Raw genomic sequence first — 19,484 nt, 5'->3', positions numbered from 1 at the left:
TACTCGATACACACGCGTGTGTGCCCCGATCTCTCAGTCGTAAGGTATAAATTCACGCGGATTCCACAGACGGAGGATATCAATGGCGGGCTTGAAATGGAATTCCGAGAGTTATTCTCGAGATCATTAGAGTATTATGGCTTCTCTAGGAATGTTACAAGCGCAGTCAAATAAATCAGATCTCATTACACGGAAGCCAGACGATTCGAGACTTTCGAGGCGCGTTGCAAAAAAGAAAACGTTCGAGTTGCAAATATTATATTATCAGCACTTTAAATCGTTGTTATATGCGCATATATTTTTCTCTAAATTAAGGCCATTAAAGATACGACGGTCTACGTGAAATTAAAATCAGGAGACTAAGTTCCGCCCCGCGGTTAAATGAGGAAGTCAACTTCCGTGCGTGGGCGTTCGAATGTTGAACGTCACGGCGTACAGATAAGAAGCCAAACGCCGCCTAAGTGTCTAAAGAAACTTCCTTCCGTGACTTATTGTCGCGATACGCCTTACGAAAATATCCCTCTTCTCGATAAAACAAGTATCAACCTTTTTGCTGTAAAATAAAATTGGAATTATTTGCTAACGGTCTTTTCATTTATTGTATTTTCTCTCTTTTTTTTTTTACTAATCCTCTTTCTTATTATTTACTAAATGCACTGCGAATCATTTACTTTCAATTACATCTTACAATAGATTTACTGTATTATATTAATAAAAACATTTTTCAGAAATAAAAAGTGTTAAACAGATAAAATTGACTTTTGCGAATCGCGCAACCTTCGGAAAATTCTTTTGACAAACGCGTGCCAACCATCAGTGCGTACGAGATCCGTCTATAATAGACGCGACGAATCTTACGTAGATTCGTCCGAGACTTCTCACGTTTCTTTCGTTAAAATTGCCAAGAATCATTCGCTCCTTCGTTCTACGAAACATAACGAAGAAGCGAATAAAGCTTTTCTCTACCCGGTTATTTTCAAATTTATCCGAAGTCACGTAAGGTCGCCTCCCTCGGATTGCAGTTCGCCTACGATTTAAATTGCATTAAGGATGCATAATGCATATTATATTGGAAATAGTTATGAATATGAATATGCAGAGGGAGCTTAGTTAAAAATATGGCTATCGTCAGCGTTTTAAATTTTCACTTTAAACAAACATTCAATGTTTCTTTTAGAAAAAAATTAACATTAATACATTCTATTCAACAATTATTATTTCATATAAGCAAGAATATAAAATTTTAAAGAATTTGATAATCTATTTCATCAAGATATAGTATTTATATTTTAATGTTTATCATAATAGTCATCTAAAAAGCGTAATATAATTATTATTTTGATGATGATAATAATATTAAATAATTCTCATTCTTGGCTTCAAAATTGTCGTATTTTCTATCCGATATTCTTTCTTCTCAACGCATAAAAATTATTGAACAATAAGAATATATTTTTCTCGATAAAATCACAATTTTGTTCATATCTGTTTAACGCTATATAATCTTGTTTATATTTAAAAAAAAAAAGATATTTTTAAAACAAGAAACTGTTCCTTTTTCTCTGTATAAATCTGATAATATGTAATTTTGCAAGATATAAATTAACAAGACATGTTCTTTTATAAACAATGCAATCTTTTACACAAAAACTGCAAACATAGATAGATTTTTTCGCATTTATGTCCTAAATGTTTTCGTTTCCGTTAATTCATTTAAAACCGCATTCCGCATCAGAAAGTCGCACCGCGTTGAAAGTTCGGATTCACCGAGTTCGTGCAAAAAATCCGCGATTACATGTGCCATCGATAACCGATGAATTTTACCAATCGGTCGTCTTTCACCCGAATGGAGAATTCTGATGGAAGAAAGGCGGAAGAGCGAGATGCGCAAGTGTGGCGCGAGTTCTTGCCAGATCGCGCGATCGCGCCCGGCGAATTCTCTGTCGATCTTTCGTCTCCTTATTGAGACAGTCGATCAGAGAGAACGGCCGCTGACTTAAAAATCGGAACAACTTTTTCCAATCGTGAAGTTCGCGACAATTGACGACAGAACCCGGCCAATCCGCGTCGCGTTTTGAAATTCAGATCGGGACCGCGAAACAGTAAGCGAGCACGGATGGAATCGGCGCTTTTTCGAGTCTCGCGCGCTCCGGCGCGATGGTGTGGCGGAGGCTACGCGAGAGAGAAGAGGCCGAAAGAGTGGACGGATGTGGACGCTGAGAAGCCGCGAGACGCCGGAGGGGAAGGCCCCGAAGAAGGGGCGCGCTCACGTGCACGCGTCTCTCTAAATTTAAATTTACGATTCGCCGGGCCGCCGCCGCCGCCGCCGCCGCCGCCGCTTGTCTCGCTCGTCTTCATCTGGTGTCCCGCGGCCCTTGTGTCTCGGTCGCGTTGTTTCCCGAAATCCAGCGATCGCGAGAGAGAGATCGCTACCGATATTCTTGTGATATTCCCGGGGCTTAGATTCTCCGAAGACATCGCGCGCGATCGCACGATACGCGAATGGAAATGCGACTCTCCGATGCATGCATAACTTTCTTCATGCATAAAAAAAAAAAAAAAAAAATTAATATGAATTGCAGCTTCTGGAAACACAAGCAACAGAATGACTTTTCGATTAAACCGAATTTAAAAAAGGTTTGTCTCGGTTTGTCGTCAGTATATCCACGTTTTTCGAAACGACCAGCTTACCCGGCAGCTCTGCTGAAAGATCGCATAGATTATACAATGTTAATTGCGCATGAAACATGCAACGCGAGTGTAATTATAAACCGGAGCGCCACGTCAATTAAGTAACGGCCTCGTTCACGCACGTCTTTCCTCAAAACATTGCAGGCGTGATTCGACTTTAGTCGCCAGCGATCGATATCGATCGCGGATAGATTTGTCACGCACTTCTTCGTCCCCGTTTCGGTCGTTTTTTCTCTCCGCAAGTGGGAGGAATTGCCGCGATCGCGGCGCACCGAGGTAATTTATCGCCTCGCGAAGGCACGATCGAACGAAGGCGTTGGAGGTAGCGCGAGGTAGAAACAGGAAGGGCACGCGGTGCAACGACCTCTTGTCGCGCGACGAATTGCATTTCGGCGTCGTCGAAGTGTCGCCTCCTTTTCTTTCCGCGAGCTCTCTGCGTACCGTCCACGCGACATCAGTAGCTCTAACATAAACGTTTTCGTCGCCAATTCTCTAGCTCAATGAAAATTTTCGTTGGCTTACATACTGTTTGAATAGAATTTAAAGTGTGACGCTTGCGACGCTTGTACAAAATTTTACACTACAGTATCTTAAACAAAGACAAAAGCTGATTATTTGTAATTTTCATTAGAGAAATTATTTTCTATCGAATTAAAGTATATTAATATAAAGGCCAAAAACAAGCAAAAAAAAAAATTATATAGATAGAATTTAGTATATAACTTAGTACTAACCTCTTCGCCTACATTGGCAAAATCTGACCTACACAACTAACCCAAGGTACCCCAAATTTTGAAGAGTTTTAACTAAAATAAAATATAAAAAATTGATAATTCTTTGTCTGGAGTCCTACTTAAGTAAAAGCAGCAGCTAAAAGATAATCATTTATTAAAAATATAACAGAGAATAAGTTTACAGAGTTCTAAGTAACAGAAATAATTATTTTTGACAACATTAACTTTAGGATACAATTTTCAATAACAGTAATCTTAGATTGCAATTCATATTTCAATAAAGGAGAAATATTTGCGTAATTGTGTATGGTATGTTTATATCTCACCAATGTAGTTAAAAGTTAACAAATTATATAACGAGATGTATATCAAATAGTAGAGCAAATATTAATTCAAATTTGCTTCAGCCGCAAAATTAGTTAAGAAATAACTCTATTGTTTAAAACGTAGAATAATAAGCTAACAAAAGTACAAACGGTAGTTAGTTTGCGTACACTCGATATAGTAAAAAACTAGACAACTCAAGTGCTATCAAAATGTAAATTAGCCAAGATAAACTATCGCCCTATAAAAATGTAAAAAAAAAACAGAGAATTAAGAAATGTAAAAGAACCATTAAAAGTAAAAAAATTAATTAAAAAAAAACTAAACTTACAAAAGTCATCGAAAAGTAAAAATTCAGCTGAGTCGGTACAAAGAAGAGACCACATTCAAAATGCTGAACTCAAACTATTTTTTACAGATTGCATTACTGCATAAATATAAATTTTAATTGAAAACTGGAACGTGTCAATTCGTCATAGGTTTTAAGTTTCATCGATAACATGAACGCGTGTTGTGGTTCAACTGCTAATTAGCATGTATGCAAAAATAGAACGAAATAAAAATAATCACGAAGAAGGAGAAAGGAGGGAGATGCCGTAACCAGCTACGAGAGCAGGAACGGAAATGGGTGTGGGACGACGACCTGATGGAACTTGATCGAGTCAGCAATTTGACTTTTCGCGAGCGATTAAAACGACGCGATCATCGCCATCGCGGATCGATAAATGAGCCGGCGATTTCCGCTTTCGCCAGAGATTCTCGGATTTCTCACGTACGCGTGTTCGATCAAAAGTCCAGGCTCGAAATCCGCGTTCACGAAGTATTCAAAACTTCATCGATACGCGTGCCATCGCACACGCGATACGTGAATTTTAATTACACAACCTCGATTTGGCCATCGACACTTAAACTCAGATCTCATTTTTTCTTCAACTTTCGTTTTAGACAATACGTGTATTAAGAGACAAAGAATTAGATAATATTAAGTAAATTATAAATGATGAATTTTCTTTATGCTGAAAAGTTTCGTTTGTTGACAGTTCGAAATCTTAAAGATCCAAGGTTTATTGCGAAGACAAAACAACAGTAGGTAGGCACGCATGTATTCATGCATTTAAACCAGAATCCAGCTGACCCACTTACAACTTGGCGCGCGTTCTTCCGTTACGGAGTCTCCAGGCTCCTTGCAGCTGCGTTATCGTCGCGCAGGTACAAGCGGCATGAAAGATAACGCGCTTTCGCGCAACGTCTCGCCATATTCTCTATTAACGACCGATAGACCATTTTTTTAACGGTCCGTAGAAAATGTGGGAATGCGTAAATGGAAATATAACTGAAAGCGTGCTCAAAAGCGATTTCAAAACGACGTATCGAGGTGCGCCTGAAATCTCTAATATGTGTGCCCGGCGCACTGATCGCGAGCGTGATCGCGTACGCCGATAATGCGCGTGGCGAATATCGATATCGGGGGGCCGGGCTACCCGCGCGATCGCATCTGAAACCGATCCCGAGGAAGACGGCGCGAACGGTAACATCTAAAATCCACTTTCTAATCCATCGCGTCCGCGTTAACGCGATATCGCGTTTCAAGCCGGCGCAACCTACTACGATTTCAAGCCGACGTGGGCGCGCGCCGTTATTAACGTGTGAACTATGACACTGCGAAATGATGCAGAAGACTCTCCTTCAGCGCTCTCGGCAGACAGAATATATCATGGGTAGACGCGCGGTTTCGGAGAAATAATATCGTGGTACACCATACATATCAGATTCTGTTCTACACACGTGTATAGATGTATGTATACGTAACTAACACGCGGGAAGAACAGTTTTGATAAAGTATCTATAATTTTAGTTGGATACAAATTTGATAATAATGTTGATAGCCCATCAAAATAATTATGTTGAACTCTCAAACTGAATTACTAGAATGTCAAAATGTTTTGCAGCATTACTTATCATTGAACATTCGTCACAATTATTTTGATAGTTCAATAAAATTATTTTCAGATCTGTATCCAACTAAATATTTAAATAAAATCGTTCTTTGCGTGCAAAAACATTAATGTTCAATATTAAATTTTTTTTCACAAATAGTAATTTCTAAAACTAAAATTATTGATCAATTTTAATCGAGGCCATCTAGAAATTGTGCATTAACAATGAGAGAAAAGTATTTGATACTTGTGACTATAAACGAATGTTACAGTAGTTATGATTAAGAGCTTTATTTTTATAGTTATTACTCTACTAACGTTATCAATAAAAACAACATATAATGTAATAAAAATAGTAATTATAATAATTAAAATTTGAAAAAAGATCTCTGATACTAATATATTACATTGTTTTTGATTATATTTCTTGGACTAAAAATAAAACTTGAGAAATATAAATGCAATCTAGAAAATGTCTTCTATTACATGATAGCAGTTTCTATACATTTTGATTTTGCGATAATTAAGTTTTTCATAAGCAAAGATGAAAAAAAGTTTGATAAAAATAAATCCAAAACTCAGATAATGGACAACAAGTTATTTGTATAAAGTATTTATAACGAGGGGAAATTCACAGCCGGCATTGGTGTACAAAATTTCGGCAGTGGACTGCCGAAAAAAGTAAGCAGTGACCTATAATATTGACGGCATTGTCGTCAGTGGTTGGGGAGTGGTGAGCTCACTTCAGAGTCGGTTTTTCGATCATGGGGTTGAGCACAAAAATTTTTGAATACTTCGGGAAAGCTTTAGAATTCTTGTGCAGGCATTGGCGTATGATAATGGGCACGCGGTAGTGTTCATAATTGCATGGCATTGCCTTAATTTTAATATAGGATTGACGGCATTGTAGGCATTGACTAACAATAAGCATTGTCGGCAGTGTACAAAAATGTCGGCAGTGTTTTACAGCAATGCCAAAAATCGGCATTGGTGTACAAAATTTTGGGTTGTGAATTCCCCCTCGATTTATAAGCAAATAGGAAGTATTTGAAATATGAGAATTCCTATTATAGAAGCCTTTCACTTCGAGATAAAACGTCTTTCGTCGATTTTATACAATTATTTTATGCTATTCTACCAAACGCAACATGTAGCACGACAATATGTAAACATTAAATTAGGTTACTAACTCAATAGATAGATCTCCTAACGTTGTCTCTTTCATTTTATCTACTAGTTTTTATCAAGGCTGTAATGCGTTACTTATGACATCGTTACTTTTTTCCAGTTTTTTCTAGTAACGATCGTCACTTTTTCCATTAGTAACGGTAACAACGTTACATTTTTACGGTAACGATAATGAATTCAACCGTTACTTTTATCATTATTGTAGTTTCCTATTCTCTATGTGATTACTCAATTGATTTACACACCTCTTCAGTGCGCAAATATTGTACAAATGCCAGATTAATGGTTACGCGAAATAAATAATTTCAAATCTGTTTTTGTACTTTAATTACTAAAAATATTTTCTACTTAATATTTTAAACTGTATTCCGTCAGTTTATGTACTTTTCTCTCAGTGCGAAATTGGAAATCGTCAGTTGATGTAATTATTGAGATTTCAATTACGATTTAGAGTCACATGGAATCCCGACTCCCACGTTACAATTCACGTGCGACACAAACCGTATAGTCCGGCACGGAGTTCGCCGCGACTCCGTTCTATTAGCTCCCACGTTCGATAGGGATTTATCAGGATGAGTTTCCATCATCTCCTGAGAGACGCGTTCGTTCCGTAACCACCACACTGCATTCATATTCCGATAGGGAAGGAGTATTCGCGCGTGCATGCACGCAAATACCACTGCTCGAAACCAGATCGCTGTCGGGGAACGCGAATCAATCAGCTGATCAGGCAGCCGCGGTTGTTGTGGCGCATTCTTACAGAGGAGTGTCACCGTGTGCGCACCGTGGCACGCGGATAACGCGGATAACACGCTCGCCGGCTGCTGCGCGTGCGGAGCCAGCGGGGAAACCATGCAAAACGGCTGCCGGTAGTCGCTGGCGGCGCGTAGGTGAGTGGACCAGGTGGCAAGATGGTGTGAGAGGTAGAGAAGTGCAGGGAGCGAAGGAACAGACTTGACGACGACGACGACGACGACTACGACGGCGGCTGTGACGACGGCGAGACGAAAGGAACACGACAAAGAGAGAAAGAGAGAGAAAACAGAAAAGAAAAGCTGGAAACGAGCTAGCCAGCCGTGCCAGCGGGGACAGCCGGTGGCTGGAATGTGGGTTAGGCTCTCCCCATAGGTGAGCCCCGCTCTAATTATGAATTAATTCCTGAATAACGGTCGATCTCGCACTCACGCGCGCGCGCGCGCACGATAGCAGCAGCTCCAACAAGCTCCAGGATTCACTTCGCGTCGTCGTCGAACGACGCAAGCGACGCGATGGAAATACGATCGGAGACGCGAGAAACCGGTCGCGAGCCGACGATTCGCACATCCGCCTTTCGCAGACGCGTTTCCAGCTACTTCCTGCTTCGCAGGAAGATATTCTGACGCCACGTCGTCCTGCATAAGCTCAACGTCGATTTACGATCCCGCGCGATCGTACTTGCCACGCGCGCGCGAGAGGATCGATGGCTGACGTGTCTGACGGAGATTTCGACGCTGCTCGCTGCTCCTAATGACAGCAGCATTCCATCCGGATGCGTCGTTATTAACGTCTTTAATAGCTCATCGAGCGCGAGTTACTCTTAACGTTGTCACTGATATTCTTATGATCGCGGAAAATACGCGAGAGAACTTTTTGCGCGGACGTAAGAATAAAAAGCATCATACGCACGTAGATGTTGCATTTACGATCAAAACTATTATTGTTCGATCGTACGCTGTTGCGCTCATAACGTTGAATAACATTCGATAATGTTTTTTTTATTCTTTGGTAAAAACCAAGAGAAATCTCCTCCAAAAATCGTTAAACTCATTGTCAGATCTCGATTAGAAATAAAGCCCACCACAGGTATATCCAGGTTTTCAATCAGAGGAAGACCCCTTTTGTTAAATTTTGTTAAGATACTTGAATCGATACCAGTTTTCGAGAATCTGCAGCAAACTTTCTTAATATTTTCTTTTTTATCGCGAGCGTCGTTTTTCTGTACACACACAATCCATTAAGTCGATTGTCTGATATTGTTAACGGTAATTAAATTTTCACCCTTTGCAATGTATTAAACGATTTTTTAATGGTGTTCATTATACACAATTAAGCTAAAAAAATATATAGGGCATATTTCATTGCTGGGAAGAAGCTTTCAGCTTCTTTTAAAAATGCTAGTTTCAATATTTTTACACAAGTTATTCTCTTTAAAATTTTTAATATCCCTTCGGGAATAAAGCGTGAACCATGCGTTCAATCATTCGTCGTAACAATCACTTTCATAATTTAATTCTTTCTCCTTGCCAAAATTTAGGGGAGCAAGCTTCTTGTGCACGCTCTTGAGGCCAACGGTATTTTAAGATTATTTATAACTCTACGCGATTAAATATTTCCTTTGCACTTGAAGAAATTATATCGACGACTTTGAGAAACATTTGTATATGTATGATTTTCGTCATAGTAAATTTTAGAAGAAACTTTGCTTTAGAAATTTGTTAAAGGAGAGAACAAGATTCTTGACCTGGCTCGCACGAGCTCCTTTTAAACGGAACTGCCCACGGCAACGTAACGCGAATAATTCACAGTGAGACACGACGAGCCTTCTTTTGACTGACGTGGCATTGACTTGTCAGGAGACTCGTCCTGACAAACGATCTCAGCTATGACACCATTAAGCGCTCGTAGTATACACCGATATGACGAAAGAACTCGAGAACAATTTCCAGGAAGACATGTGATATATCCAATTCTGTATATTAACGATATCTATAACTGCTTTCAATTCAATTAACAACATCGGAAAGAAAATTTAACACTCAACAAGACAGTACAGAACTTATCGTTGCACATAAGAAACGTTTAAGGTATCACAAAGGCAATTCAATATTAATTTATTTTCAGATATTGAATATTCGAGGATGCGAGAAGGCCGATGGTTAATGGAGAATATTGTGCCGATAATTAAAATCGGCAATTAAAATCGATAATTATCGCGAGTTAATAACTGGTCGTTATCCCGAAAGCTAACAAATAGCGAGGAAACGTCCTTTCTTCGTTTTCCTTTATTCTCCTACAATCCCGTCGTAGATCTTATTCTTCGTCTCGTTGCTGACCGAAACGGGCCCCGAAGGGCCCAACTTTGCGGCTCGGAGGGTGGACGCGCGTACGCGCCGCGGAGCTAGCAGTCTGTGCTGCGAGGGCGGCGAAGGACGCGCGGAAGAGCGAGAGAGGAGGCTGAAGGGACAGGGTGGGTGCAGAAGAGCAGAGTCACCGATTTAAATTGAAGTCGGGGAACACCCGCGAGGGAGAAACGTTCGCTGGCCTATCAGGTTTAATAACACCCGGCACCGACTCTATCTGAAATTACGGATGGTGCTGCGATCGGGGCGGCCTTTCGTCTTATTCTTCTTCTTTCACCTCTTCCTCGCCTTCTCCTTCGTACCCGATTCGAAGATCCCCGATCGAGATGATCGTCGAAATATAATTCATCGGGAGACGCCAAGCTCGATAGTAGCGCGGGAAACGTTTATGATGCGAGGCATCGCACCGGCTGGAGCCTGTTTGTATCGGAAGAAACTTTGCATCGCGCCGTGAGATTCAATGCCTTATAAAAGGAGATTCAAATACGCGGATTTGGGAAAATTTTATATTAAAATATACAATTCGGTATCGTAAAAGCAATATACAACATTCAGGCGCGATTCAAAGAGTTGATGCTATCCAATTTCAAAGCTTGAAACTACTGCACACCTAACAGATATCGCGGCGAATGACCGAAAATCAGTTTAGCCATAGTGCCAAACTGTGAACTTTCTCGAGCTTGTAGTTTTTATTCGAACACATAATTAAGAAATAATTTACTGATTTAATTTTTTAAATAAATTTTAAATAATTAAATTCAAAGAAATGTAATTTACACAATCAGAAAATGAATTGAGAATACGAGAAAAAAAATATTAAAAAAGAAGATTAGACACAGAAAAAGAAAAAATATTATAACTCGCTTTGGTTCATTAGCTGGATGTTACATATTATTTTTACATGAAATTCTATCGAATTTTACAAAACTCGTGAGAGAATTTATCTGAATTTTCTATTAGCAGTTAAATAATGTCACTCTAAAACTGGAAAACTAAAAAGCGAATGTACGTGATAATATTTAACATTTTTAATAGAAAGAGAATTATGACAACTTTTTATCTTTCTAAAACATCTAAATGATTTAATGTAAAGAGATTATTTCCTTATTATTCACGAGCTTCAGTTAATATTCTGAAAAATCGAGAAAGTGGCTTGTCGATTTATATCAGTTACGACGTAATGAAAACGCTCGGTGACAACTTTTGCGGAGAGGAATCGCGTGCTAATTCGATAATTAGCGCGACAGCGCCCGCAAAAGTATATCTCGCCCACGGTCCATCCACGGTGGTAGTGTCGCGTCAGGCTGCGATTCGCCTCCATATTTATAAGTTTCATACCGCTGAACTCTCGATTGCGCCGTAATTGAAAACCTGCTGAATTAACTATTAATTCCTCGCGGCCTAATTTATGCGAAACGACCTATAACTATTCATAGGGAGCGTTGATTCTCTGTTACTGTCCGCTGTAGAAAACCTATGCTTCGCGTTGCTCTTTCTTACGTGTGCGCGCCGTGTAGCCGAATTTGCATATCCACGCGATTGATTATCATCGACGAAATCGCACTGTCGCCGCTGCCATTTTCGACGCTTATGCAAAATTTATCCAAAGTTCCATGAGTGATCGATCTTCCCAATAATGTAACGCACGTGTAAAATTGTTACAAAAAAAAATCGAATGTCTCTAAAAACTGTAATTAATTTTCACAAACAGTCGCAAACAGTCACTAAAAACAGCAATTAATTTTAAAAAGTTAACAGCATATTTGACGTAGGTAAAAATTTATTGGAATACGATGTTGAAAGTCGTTTAAACGTTTCAATGTCTCCGAGAAAAAAATATACGGATTGACACATCTAAATAAATTAACTATGCAAATACATCTTAGGAGAGTGTGTGCTAAAATGATAGAGAGAACATATTTTTCAGCTTGTGCGTAGAGACCTCCGAGGCGAGCACAAATAATAAACGCAAAATGACGGCACATGTGTCTGTCATTTGTCATATGACCTGCTTTTGTCTCCGCTTTTTAATTTACTCATTCAGGCTGCACGGCGGCGTGGCGGCGGTTTGACGGAACGATTGGGTTGTAAGCAGATGAAAAAAGATAAAATAATTGTCGATCGATCAAAAGAATAATTCTTATTTTCTCTGAAAATCCATCAAATTAGACGTTGCGAGTACTTGGCAACGGATATAAAATTGCAATATGAATAAGAAGAAAAAATTGAATGTAAAGCATTTACGCGAAGACAAGATTACGCGCTAGTAGGATTTACTTCCTCCCATTTGTACCGTCCGAGACATAAAACTCTTTGGCATTACTATGGCTAATTAAGCCGCCATTAGATAGGCAGATGCGAAAGATTAAGAGTCGCGAAAGAATAGGACGAAGAGGCGAGCGAAGGGGAAAGAAGCAGAGAAAGGGCCGAAACGAAGGTGAAGAAACGCGCATTGGAACTGTCGGGTAAAGCCGTGCGGCAGAGAAGGGCAGGGGGAGGAGAGATGGGAAGAAGTCAGACGAAAGAAAATCACGCGTGGTTCGTCATAAGAGGAATTCCTTTGGCGATACTGGAACCTCTCTCGCTCCCGCTCTCTCCACGTCTTCCTCTTCTTTCCCACTCGTGCTACGTCCATCTCTCCCGACTCCCCTGGCCCAGAGACCCCGTGCTTTTTTACTGGTTTATGGGATTTTTTTCACGCGGACTGCCGAGTCGTACATCAGAGAGGGCTGACTGTGAATCTCCTCTTTTCTCTCTTCCACCGATACCGCTCGGACTCTCGTGCGCGTTCCATCGAGAAAGCGGGAGAAAGAGATGGAGAAAGAGGGAAAGAGCGAGGGCGCGGGGAAAGGGGGAGAAACAATAAAAAAGAGCAAATGCCAGCCGCCATAAAAACAACTGAAAGTATTAAAAACTTTAGGCCTTTTACTGCCGAGCTGCCTCGGAGAAGCACAGCTCGGATATACGCGCGAGGAGTCAACGACGACAACGACGACGACGACGACGATGACGACCACGATGCACTAAGATATTTCGCGGCGATGATACTCGCGCAATTAAAATTGTTAAACGTTCAAGTTAAACGCGCCTGCACGAGTAGTAAAATTATCAGTGTTAAATTAAGTCGATTGCTTTCCACCTTCCGTTTCGAACGGCGTGGCATGCGAACGGCTCGACAACATTCACATTCTTTTTTATATGTTTTAATTAGGGAACAAACTGCGAGCCGCGTATTTATATTAAGTATAGGTGAACGTATTTTAAAATATGTTTCGCGAGTGTGATATCATCGTAATTAACGCCATACGTGTATTTGCATCGCAGATAACAAAGAGCCACGTGCGCAAGTAAAATTGAATATATTACTCGCGCGAGTGTAAGCGTTATTAAAAGCACAGAAGATTATATCGTACCCCGCGTTTTCATCGACATATCACGCGTCACGTCTTCGAAGTTTCACCGCCACGCCGCGGCGGCGTATGGTCTTAATTAGTATCGTATATATTTATATCAGATATAAATGGAGATAAAAATCTACGCGCAATTAAATGTTTAAAAATTTGACACTATTCGCGCGAGTGTACTTAACAACGACGATGACTGAAGACTTCGCACGTAATTAACAAAATTAGCATACATAGTTACATCGGGGATGACGGACAAAATAAAAGGAGTGACGCGCGAGGGAAGTGCAGAAATGAATCGAGTTTGCGCACAAGTATTGTAAACAAAAGCAGATGAGAATCTGGCGTGGCGCGCGGGGCGCGGCGAACCGTGGAAGGAAAAAGGAAGGACAGGCCGCGAGAGACGAGGAGGATGGCCGACCCTCCTCGTAAAATTATCGTGCTTTAATAAAACGTGTCGTGCAAAACGCGAGGATAACGAGAAAATATAGGGTTCGAAAGACTCGTGAAATTTATAGAGCGATCGCCGCGCCGGAGGAGGAATCGCTTTTTGGAGTCGAGACTCGAGGCTCCAGACTCGAGACTCGAGACTCGAGACTCTCCCGAGAATTGGCCCGTTCTCGGCCTGAACGCGCGGTCACAATAAGATCCCGAATAAATCAGCTGGACAGTTCGCGTCGCGAGCGGACACGGTAGCTCGGCGGATAAAAAGATTGCGTCGCGTCGTAAAAGCGAATTCCGCGGGGAAAGTCGCGCGGCGAAAAGTCGGGGAAGTTTGAACGTGGCAACAGGTGTCCCATGAAATATGCGTTGCGGTCCAAGTTGGAAGTCGCAATCATCCGAGGAATGCCGAGAAAAATCATACAAAGTCTCTCGACGGACAAAGGCCGATGGCTCTATTTATTCTATTATGAAACGGACGTCGTGTTGGTAAAATATTTTATTCAATTCTTTCCCGCGTTACAGTCGGCATTGGTCGATATGTCTGAATAACTCTTGAATAATCAATGAGCGCCAGCTTCGACTACAGCACAGAAAACCATGGATGGTATAATACGGTTCGATCAGAGTCGCGTATGAAATAGTGTATACGAGCAATTTACCGTGATCGAAAACAAATCAAGACACTCTTTTTATCCTTATTTAACGTAATTTTCTAGACGAGACGAATGCAAACTCAGTCATTTTCTCGCGCGAATTGCGTCTCGTGCTGTTCGCAGGCAGTGGAGTTTCTTTTTCGGCTCCAAAGCAAAATCTCTTAGTTCAAACAGCGGCTAATTCAGCAAATTAAGATAGCACGACAAGGAAAGTGGCGAACGAGAGACGGAGAAGGAAGCAGCGCGGAACACCAGTTTAGTAGCAAGTGCTGTAAATTCTCGATTCTTTAATCTCGGTAAACCTCGAGCGTTCCTATCGTTCCCTTCCCCCGACCGTCCCCCGGAGGCCTGACCCGCGGTCTAGCGAAAGATCGCGGTGCTCCTCGAGGGCGTCTTGCGCACACACACGCACACACACACACACACACGCGCGCGCGCGCGCGCATGCACACACGGCGCGTCGGGGGAGCCTCCGAGCAGTAAATCTCACGGACAAACAATCATAATTTTCGAAGAGCTAACAAAAAGCAAGAGACTCTTTAAAGGGAGCCGATGCCAGGCAACATGAAATGCGGCCGCCTCCGCTTCTCCAATTGTTTCGTGGTTTTCTTCCCCTTCCTTTCTGTCTCTCTCTCGAGTCCTCCCCGTTCGCGTTTCTTCGTTCAACACGACCCTTCTTCTCCTCTCTTTCTCTCTTTCCATCGTTCCTGTACTTTACAACGTATATCAACGTACACGAATCTTCGGTTGTCCTCTGTCCTCTCCTCTTCTTCTTTCTTCTTCTTCTTTTCGATTTCTATTCCACCTTTCCTGATTTCTTCATTTCTTCCATGCAATATCCTTCTCCTCCCTTCGTTCTTTGTCTCGCTTTTGTGCGCTTCCCTCTTGATTATTCGATCGATCCACGCGATTTTCTTATCATTTTGTCTTCTCGCGTTTTCTCGCGATCTTTAACCTTTCGATTTATCAATTTCTTGCGGATCCTTGTTTGAACACTCATATTTTTTATATAATTTATAAATTTATTATTTTGCTTTCAAGATGCGCTCTTTCATATCGTGTTAATATTATTAAGTTTAAAAATTAATCGAAATAGTTATTAAAAATCTTTGATAATCTTTGCCGCACAGCGATTACGGTATTATACAGCAGAAAATATTGCATGTTTGATTAGCGTTCACGTACGGCGAGATAATAACGTTAATCACACCGTAAATAAGAGTGTTACGGCAGGACGAGCTTACAGATAAAACGAGTATATTATTTTTTTATTGCCAGATCGGAACACCCATGATGCGCTTATGGAACAGCGTAAAGCCACGGTAAAAATGAGATACTGCATATAGCATGGATGATACAGAGAAACGGCGGCAATTTCCGAGAGTGAAGAAACAAAAAGGGAAAGGAAGTGACATAATCACGCACGAGTACCTTCCTGTCGGGAGATCGAGGTCAAATTCCGGCAGGAAGGTCGACGTTCTTCCAGATGATAATTTTCGAAGCTGTGTCGCGGCTGTGTTATCCGACTCTACGAATGATTTAACATCTCGACGCGTAGAGAACGATGTTAGAGATGCAATATTGAAGAAGAGAAAATTAAAAGCCAAATGACAATACAAAGCACAATTGGAAACAATCATATTCAAATGATTTGTGTGATGATAACTTCTGCCTAATCGATCTACATTCGAACGTAAAACTTGCACTGAGTGAATTTGCGTTGGTACGCTTCGACGAGTTTTCCAAGCGGATTTTTGAGCGGCAAACTCTGCGAAATCGTCAGGAACAATTCCACGAGCTAATTTCGTTCTCTCGAGACGCGCTTCGGAGCGCGAAAAGCCCACGGAGCTCAATCGGGACAAGAAAGCTGCCAACTTCTTCACAGCTTGTCGTGCAACAACCCATCACTGCTGTGCGGCATAATTTAAGTAGGTACATTGTCGCTAACGCTGTTTCGGCCAAGAAAAGTTTATGGACGACGCTTATTGGCTATAGGCGACATAAATAAATGGCAGGAATGCAGAAAGTAGGGAGATCTACGAAATGTTCACGTCAGGAACGCAACTTCGTTCATTTGTTTCAACGTAGAATGAAATAATGCAAAATGAGTTGACAACTGTCGTTAATGTATACACATCAATACAGCTACGTGAGAGACAAACTACTAATTTTTGTTCAAATTTTATATAATGAATATTTTAATGATACTTTTGTGCGTAGATTATTTATATTAAAAAAAACCATAAAAGAGTTTAAGAAAGATTAATTATCCAAAAAATTAAATTAAATGGATTAAAAAATACACTAAATCGGTACACGAAGAAATTAATTGCACACTTCATCTTTTTGGAATAATTTTACGAAAATGACAAATTGTTTCAATGGTTTTATCAAAATACGGATACTGAAGTGAAAACCTTCTCTTCCTATGTACGAAATTATCTTTTGGAATTTCACACATGAGAATTTCTCAACAGTTTTTTGCTACTCCTCGTATTAATAGCTTATATAGTAAAACAACGCGTAAAACATCGCTTGTAAGAACCGGAAGCAAATTTTACCTCTTGCTCTCTAGTTGGTATCTCCGTTCCTGCCGCGAATCACTCCCGTCAACATCACCATAGTTCTGACGCGCGTTCCTGGCGATGAGATTCGCAAACCAGTTATCGCGATTATCCACACTGATTCATTCCCAACTATCGACGCTCCAGTTCACTTGGAAAACGTGACAATTCAATGTCGTTCGCGCACCAAACTCACGGAATCTCTGCGATCACTCACAACCGAACGATCCAGATTCGAGTCTTCGAGATTCGATCGTCGACCGATCCTTGTCACGAAGCTCTCCGAGACTTCTTCGGGGAGTCCTGATTCGCGAGGAATACGAAGCACGCGCCAGCTTCTTCCTCTCGAAATCTCCCACCGAGATCACTTCCACCCTCATCGAACACTCGCCGTGCCACCCTGAACACTGTCACTCGAGATCCTCGGATTCTGGGAAGCATTCAAGCGATCATTCGGCATTCTCGATCGACTTCTCATAATCTTGTCAACTCGAACGATTACCGATCCTCGCGACCAATGAATCATTGGTTTTTGTCCTGACGACCAAATTTCATGGTGCACTGTTTAAAATTTAATTTCATGACCGGTGATTATCACAAATTTGAATTACAATTCCTATTTTGTCTAGAATGATGTGAAAGGAGGATTGTCCCCTCGTAAAGTCGTAAGGTGACAGTTTTGTAGTAACGACACTGCGTAGACTTAATCAAGGTCCCCCTACTAAATATGCACCAGAATAGCGACAAGTACGTCGTTTCCTGTGTCGGCCGCGTTATCGCGATACTCCAAAACTGTCGTTCCAACGAATCCTCGTTTCGAGACGACACGCGCGGGTTCTCCACCCGTGAAACTCGGTACCCGTGTGTCTTCAATTCTCGAGGCTGTCTAAGCACCCGCGACGAAGAGGGAGGCACGCGCTCGCGTGCGCCGCGCGCGCGCGCGCGTTTGATCGAGAGGGGGAAGAAGTGGGGGTGGTCTTTCAAACTCCACGTCCACGAAGAGGGCGGTTCATTTCGCGTCTTCTTCAAGAGCTCGCGGAAATTCGCTCGCCACGCGCTTCTACCACCACCCCCGATGGCAGACAAGGGTCGCCACCCTCACAGTGATAACAACTACTGCTTCGTCGCCTCCAGAATCTTAGGGTGGTTCTCCAGCGAACCCAGAATATCAGACAGGAGAGTGCGCGTGGCTCGACTGGCGCGAGATGACTGAACCCCTCCAAAGGGTGAGAGACAGAGACGGCGGAGAGGGGAGAAACAGGGGGAAAGAGAGGGAACACGCTGCTCTCCCCCTGGCCCCTCTTTCGCCGACAGAGAAAGACCGCGGACTTCGGCAACCCCCACCAATCTACCATCCATAGGTTGCCCCACCCCGTCGAGAGCAGTGACGCGTCGCATTCTCCCCGCCTTCGCCCGACGTTCCGCCGCCTCCCACCCCCGACGGTGCACGTCGCTGCCTCTTTCCCGTCGGCCCCCGACGTCGTCGCGGTACCACCACACGGCTCTACGATGACGATGACGGGGGCAAAGAGACGGAGTTCTGCCACCGCCGAGCAACTCCTTCCTCTTCTTCCGCTCCTCGGCCGCTGTCGCACGCATTCGTCCACCGGCTGGCGAACCGCACGCACCTCTCTGTACGTTAAAGCTGAGACGCCCCTGTACGCGCGAGTGGGTGGGTAGTCTTGTGGAGGTAGTTTCGCAAAAAAATCTTAATCCTATCGTTAACAAATTGGTTAACAAAACAGTCTCGGAATAGTGAGTAAATTATTTTCATTGTCATGAGGGAATAGTGTATGGCATGACGATGTAAATTTTTGTTATATAATTCTTAAAAGTTCTAAATTAAGCTAATTCTTTCGGTAATAAAAAAATTAGGTCAGCGTTTCCCAATTTGCTTTCTGATATAAAAAGAAACATGATTTTGAAGCAAATTTATTTCGTCGTTATATCACTCATTATAAAAGTTTTTTTTTTCAAGTTAGTGTTGAGTATTGTTTCGTTATGTAACAAAAAAGTTTGATTAGAAATAGAGATAAAATTGCTAATTCAACGCAGCATTATGATTCCCGAACAGCAAGAGACGAGCAAAATTTCCAAGTGCGTTAATTTTCCACCCTTGTGTAGAATCACCCTAGAAAAGTTCCGACCAATGACGTCATTCGAGTGCCCTCGAAGGACACTCCCACTTTTTACCCTCGCAAAAGGTTTTTACGATGCTGTCGATGCTTATCGTCGGTACAGGGGTGACGATTATTCGGGGTTTCTATGGATGTCGCTAATTGAGAAAAAACGAGGGATGCTATGGCGTCGCAGAAATAGGACGCGATCAAAGGGTATCGGAGGAGAACAATAATTAGTTTTCTGAAATGAAACTTTGCACCTGAATCACGAAACTTTCGAGAAAAATTTCTCATGATACTTTAGCA

At 41.7% G+C, this 19,484-nt stretch overlaps 1 protein-coding gene across 2 annotated transcripts in view; it reads right to left on the bottom strand.

Moving 5' to 3' along the window:
* LOC105196821 (zinc finger protein castor homolog 1) overlaps positions 1–18,275 on the bottom strand; it is a 93,303-nt gene extending 75,028 nt beyond the window's left edge. For both annotated transcript variants that reach the window (XM_026135454.2, XM_026135455.2), the window contains exon 1: positions 17,056–18,275. The gene's annotated coding sequence lies outside the window, so the exon portion shown is untranslated. The remainder of the gene's footprint in view (positions 1–17,055) is intronic.
* Between the last annotated feature and the right edge of the window lie 1,209 nt (positions 18,276–19,484).

The sequence above is a fragment of the Solenopsis invicta genome, chromosome 2 (assembly GCF_016802725.1).
Source record: "Solenopsis invicta isolate M01_SB chromosome 2, UNIL_Sinv_3.0, whole genome shotgun sequence".
NCBI classification, from domain to species: domain Eukaryota; kingdom Metazoa; phylum Arthropoda; class Insecta; order Hymenoptera; family Formicidae; genus Solenopsis; species Solenopsis invicta.
The sequence above is the reverse complement of the archived record's forward strand: the minus strand, read 5'-3'. Positions and strand labels throughout refer to the sequence as shown.